Source organism: Chelonoidis abingdonii, chromosome 11, assembly GCF_003597395.2.
Source record: "Chelonoidis abingdonii isolate Lonesome George chromosome 11, CheloAbing_2.0, whole genome shotgun sequence".
Taxonomy (NCBI): Eukaryota; Metazoa; Chordata; order Testudines; family Testudinidae; genus Chelonoidis; species Chelonoidis abingdonii.
The window spans coordinates 22,067,325-22,073,438 of record NC_133779.1 but is presented as its reverse complement, the minus strand read 5'-3'; positions in this window follow the sequence as shown (position 1 = coordinate 22,073,438).

The window sequence follows — 6,114 nt, the reverse complement described above, 5'->3', positions numbered from 1 at the left end:
CCCCCTCTATCTATCTATCCCCATCCACCCCTCTATCTATCCATCCATCCCCATCCACCCCCTCTATCGATCTATCTATCCATCCCCATCCACCCCATCTATCTATCTATCTGTCCCCATCCACCCCCTCTATCTATCTATCCCCATCCACCCCTCTATCTATCCATCCATCCCCATCCACCCCCTCTATCTATCTATCTATCCATCCCCATCCACCCCCTCTATCTATCTATCTATCCATCCCCATCCACCCCCTCTATCTATCTATCTATCTATCTATCTATCTAGCCGTGTTCCCCTATTTCCCAGTCCCTGCCCCAGAGCCCTTCTCACAAGGAAGGGGTTTCAAGTCGTGGGGACACATTCATCCACCTTTTACTGCACCCCCCAAGTGCAGCCCCCCCCCCCAGTCCCCTTCTAACCACCTTTGACTCAACAGCTGATTTCAGTCTCTCTCTAGATCAATTTTTTTGGGGGAAAACCAGTGTATTTTGCTTAAATCTATCGATCTCTCTGTATTTTCTTAATCAAATGTTTTTGGCTTTTGGTTGGTTTTTTTTTTTTTTCCTCTTTTTTAAAAAGCAAAAACGAACCAAAAAAAAATCTCTTTTTCTTTTTGATCTTTTCTCTTTCTGTCTTTTTTTTCCTTTTTTCCCCCTTTCCCAATTTTTTCTTTTTTCTTGGTCTTAGGTCCACTCACAAAAAAACGCGACGAAGCCACCGGAAACCGTCCCTCCGGAGACGAAGGTATTTTTGGGTGCATGTTTCACATTTCTTGCTGGTTTTTTTACCTTCCCTTTTTTCTTCCTTTCTTTCTTTCTTTCCGTCTTTCTTTTTCTTCCCAAACAACCAACCTTAACGATAGCTTTTTTTCGGTGGTTATGGGGTTTTTTTTAATCGGGGGTCGTCTCTTTTTCACCCTTCTTTCGCCTTAAAAAGATAAATAAGTCGATGTCAGGCGAACCCTGCTGGAAAAGAAACCGCAGTTGCTACGTTTTCTTTTTATCCCATTTCTTGAGCTTTCGACCGCTTTTTTGGAAAAAAAAATGAACGAAAAACACCGCCCCGTGAAAAAATATGGGGGGAGTTGTAAAGCTAAGTGGGGGATGATTGTGAAGATTGTGGGGGGGATCTGTACGTGTACCCCCGAAAATGACCCCTCTTGTTTTCTCCCCTCTTGCCCCTCCAAAAAAAACCCAAACTTTTCTGAAAGTCGGTTTTCCTGGCGGGAGGTGTCTGTTGATGGGCCAATCTACCCTGGTGTCTGGCCTGCTCCCAGACACCTGAGATTAGGGGGAAAATGAGGGATATGGGATACAGACCAGGGGAGATTGAGGGAGTCTGTGGTGGCACGAAGCCCCCCCCCCCCATGGCCACCTCCACCCACAACCTCCGCCCTGATTACTCTGTCATTTTCATCCTCTGCCACCAGGGGGCGTGTCTGTTTGCGGGGAGGGGGGCTTAGCCAGGGTCAGGGGTTACTTGGGGGGAAGGTTTAGGGAGGTCGTGGGGAATTTGGGGGAAAGGTTCGGGGGGGTGAGGGGATGGGGTTGGTGTGTGGGGGTGGAAAGGCAAGTGTAAGCACAGGTGAGTGTGCAAGGTGAGTGTGCAAGGCAAAGGTGAGAGTGCAAGGCGAGGAGTGTGTGTCTGTGTGGCTGGCTGTCCCCAGACATGCGTGGCTGTTACGTCGAGATAGCTCGGATGGCATGTGTGCAAAGGGGTGTCCAAAGACCTGTGCGTGTGTGTGTTTGTGCCAGGCAAGGCATGTCCGCAGGTGGAAGGGGGTGGTGAGTGTGTCCAGGTGGGTGAATGTCTCTGCACAGCCAGCATGTGTGGACATAAATGAGGCGTTGGTAAGTGTGTCAGGAGGTGTGAAGATGTGTGCATGCAGGGTGGGTGTGCAAGTGGGGGTGTGGTTTGAATGCCTCCGTTGGTGGCTGGATAAGCTGGTGTGTGTGTGTGTGTGTGTGTGTGTGTGTGTGTGTGTGTGTGTGTGACACCGGGCCGTGTGTGTCAAGCTTGGCTGTGTCTGTGTGTGTGTGCACACGCGCGTGCGAAGCTGGGCTCTGTCTGTGTCTGTGTTAAACTGCCGTGTATGTGTGTGTGTTAAGCCATGCTCTGTGTGTGAGTGAAGCTGGACTGTGTGTGTGTGTGTGTGTGTATGAAGCCGGGCTGTGTGTGTCAAGCTGGGCTCTGTCTGTGTGTGTTTGTGTGTGTACGTGCACGTGAGTGTGTGAAGCTGGGCTGTGTCTGTGTCTGTGTTAAACTGGTATGTCTGTCTGTGTGTGTTAAGCCATGCTCCATGAGTTTGTGTGTTAAGCCAGGCTCTCTGTGTGTGTGCAGCATTGTTGTCTCTATAAGTGTGACTGCGGTAATTGCAAAACTGAACTGTTGTGTTCATAGCTTTAGGTGTGTGCGTGCGGGGGAGGGAGTGTGCATTTGTATGTCCATGGGAGTGCGTTGTATCTCTAAGTGAAATGTGTTTTGGTGTGTGGATGAGTTGTTGTGTCAATAGTTGCCGTCATGTGTGTATTTTGGAAGTACTGCTGTGTCTATGAGTAGCAATGTGAGTAGATGTATATCTGGGCCGTTGTGCGGCTAGCTTGCAGGTGTGTGTGTACACATGTGCATTGTGTCTATACGTAAAGTGTGTTTAGGTGTGCGAATGAATAGTTGTGTTGAGACTTGCAGATCTGTGTGCTTGAGTGCACAGTTGTGTCTGTTTATGTGGGTAAGTGACAATATAGGCGGTTGTGTTGGAAATTGAAGGTGTGTGTTGTGTCTAAGTGCTAGTGTGTTTAGTTGTATGAAGGAGCAGGTGTGTGTAGAGTTGCCGATCGGTGTGTATTGTATGTGGATTGTTGTGTCTGTATGTGTGAAGGTGGGTAAGCGTGTCTCTGTGAGTATAGATACGTGTGTGTTTTATATAAGTGAAGTGCATTCAGTGGTGCGACTGAATTGTGTTGACAATTGCAGAGGTGTGTCTTTTGTGCGTGTGTATTGTGCATACAAGTGAGAGCGTGCGAAGCATATGCACTGCTAGGTGTGTTGAGAGTTGCTTTGTGTGTGTGTGTGTGTGTGACAGACTGTTCCTTGGTTGCTGTTTGCTACCAGTGGGCGTATGTATTGGGTGTGAATATGGCTTGCTGTGTGGGTAGTTATAGCTGTGGGTGAGGTAGGGGTTGTGCAAGGAGATGGGCAGTTGTGCAAGGCTGTGCTGCACTTCAAAGAATGGTGTGAAGATGGCAGTGCATGTGAGAGAGGGGAGCTGGGGGTGTGTACAGGGGTCCATGGGAGTGTGAAAGGCATGTGAGGACACCAGAATGTGGTTGGTGAGTGTGCAAGGGAACCTCAGGGCACATGAAAGGTGGGATGTGAGTGTGTCAGCACATGGGGGTGCAAGAGGGAGTCTATGAGCAAAATGGTGAGCAAGTTGAGGGCTCCTATGTGTGCAAATTTACCCACAAGTTGTGAGTCGGATCAGTGAGTGTGCAACACGGGAGGTGTGCGTGTCAGGGTGTTTGTGCATGTATGCAAAGCAGGGATTCAGGGTGTGTACTGAGAGTTGGAGATGTGTGCAAAGGGATCGGTGACTGTCCAGCATAATCCACACCTGTGCAGCACAACTCATGAGTGTGCAAGAGATTTCACAAGGCCATGAAGGGCTTGGTGTGCGTGCAAAGTCTTTGATAAGTCTGCGTGGGGCTCTCTGTGTATCTGCAAGGGGACCGATGAGTGTGCGAGGGTCTTAGAGCGGAGCTGTGTGCGTGCGAGGGACTCAGTGAGTGTGTGAGCGGCTCTGAGTGTGCAATGGCTCTGAGTGTGCAAGCATCTCTCTGTGTGGCGAGGGGGCGCTGTGCACGTACAAGATGGCTGGTGCGTGTGCGATGGCTGGTGTGCACGTGCAACAGGCTCTGTGAGTGTGCGAGGGGGTCCCATCGTCCCCTCCTCCATCTTAAACAGGGTGGGGGGAGGGGCGGCCCGTCAGACACTAATTAAGGCCTCCTTGCGTCTAATTAACGCTCTCTGTTGGCACAGAATTAATTAGGCCCCCAGTTGCCATGGAGATGGGATGTGACCTAGAAAAGAAAACCCATGGGGGGGGGGAAATGTTAATGTTTCCATGGCAACGGGGTAGAATTGGGGTGGTGGCCTCTGACCTGGGGGAGTCCTGGCTGCCTGGATCCCCTGACCTTTGACCTTTCACCCCCCCCCCACTTGTGGCCTCTCCGGAACCTATGGCCGCCTGGCTGACCTCTGACCTTTCCTGACCCCAGCAGGGACCCCCTGACCCCATGGCCATCTGACCTCCAGAAAACCCTGACCTCTGACCCCAGCAGGGAGTCTCCAATGCAATGATACCCCTGACCCTATTGACCTCTGACCCCCACCCAGGAATCCTTGACATATTTGACTGCTCTGACCCCCACTGACCTCTCTGACCCATGACCTCCCAGCATTTCTGGCCTCTGACTCTTCTTCACCTTTCTGACCTTCCAGGGACCTTTGACCCTCCCACTGACCTTTGCCACATTGACTGCTCTGACCTCTGACCCCCATTGACCTCTATAATCCCTGAACCTCCATAATCTTTGACCTCTCACCCCAGTTATCCCTCCATCCTCAGTGATTTGTGACCTCTGAACCCCATTAACCCTTCTGACCTCTGACCCCAGGGATCCTTGACCCCCAGTAACCGTTGACCCATTGGACTTCTCTGACCCCTTGACCCCATTGACCTCTGACCCCCTAGGAATCTGTGGACTCCCCATTGACCTCTCTGACCTTTGACCCCCTGGGAACCTCAGACATCCACTGACCTCTGACCCTCCCAAGAGCCTCTGACCTCATTGACCACTCAGACCCGTGACCCGCTGACCCACCCCCATGGGGCAAAGTGCTGCCCCCTGCTGGGGAGATGGAGGGACTTTTTCCCACAGCACCGCCCCATTCAGGACCCCCCCCAGCCCCACGTCTGTAGGGGGAGGGGTTTGGAAGGGGTGGGAGGGGTCCCAGGGCAGGAGGTGCTGGAAGGGGGGCATCTGAGATGGGGAAGCAGGTTGGGGGGTAGAGGCCCCCCCCGTGGGGCTGCAGGGGAAGGGACGGGGGTCAGAGAGCATGGGGGGTGTTAGGGAATGAGGGGGATCCTGGGGAAGGGGTCGGGGGTCTGAGATGGGGTGAGGAGGGGTCTCTATGGGCTGCAGTGGGAGAACTGGGGGGTACAGGTGGGGGGGGTCTGAGATAGGCTGGGGGGCAAAGGGTCACTGGGGGGCTGCAGTGGGGGGTGACCAAGGGGGCCAGGGGGCAATGGGGTCCTATTAGGGTTTTTTAAGGGGGGCAGGACTATTTTACCCCCCACCCAGGCCCCATAACAAATCCCCTCCCCCTCCAGGTCCGGAGACCCTTGCAGACTCCCCTCAATCCCAGCCTGGGAAATGGGGGGGTCACCGGTGGCCCCCCGGGGACAGGCATGGGAGGGATGGGCAGACTCACGGGCAGGGGACAGGAGTGGCCTCTAGTGACGCTGCCTCTTTCTGCCCCACCATTTCTCTCTGTCCCCCCACTCTCTCTCTGACCCCTGATCGATCTCTCTCTGCTCCCCTGCTTTCTGTCTGCCCTCCCAATCTCTGACCCCCGATCTCTCTCTGCTTCCCCCATCCCTCTGTTCCCCCATCTCTCTCTCTGACCCCCCGATCTCTCTCTGCTCCCCCAATCACTGACCCCTAATCTCTCTCTGTCCCCTCGATCTCTGTCCCCCTATTTCTCTCTCTGCTTCCCGATGTCTCTCTGACCCCCTCAATCTCTCTCTCTGCTTTCCCCATCCCTCTGTGCCCCCGATCTCTGTCCCCCCGATCTCTCTCTACTCCCTGATCTCTGCCCCCCACCATTTCTCTCTGCCCCCCAACCCTCCCCCACCCCCAGATATCCGGGACAGCGGGAAGAAGCCAGTGATGCTGTTCCTACACGGTGGCTCCTACATGGAGGGGACGGGGAACATGTTTGACGCCAGCGTCCTGGCCGCCTACGGCAACGTCATCGTCGTCACCATGAACTACCGTCTGGGGGTGCTGGGTAAGGCCCCCCCCAGCCTCCCCTCCCCCCAAGATCCTAACC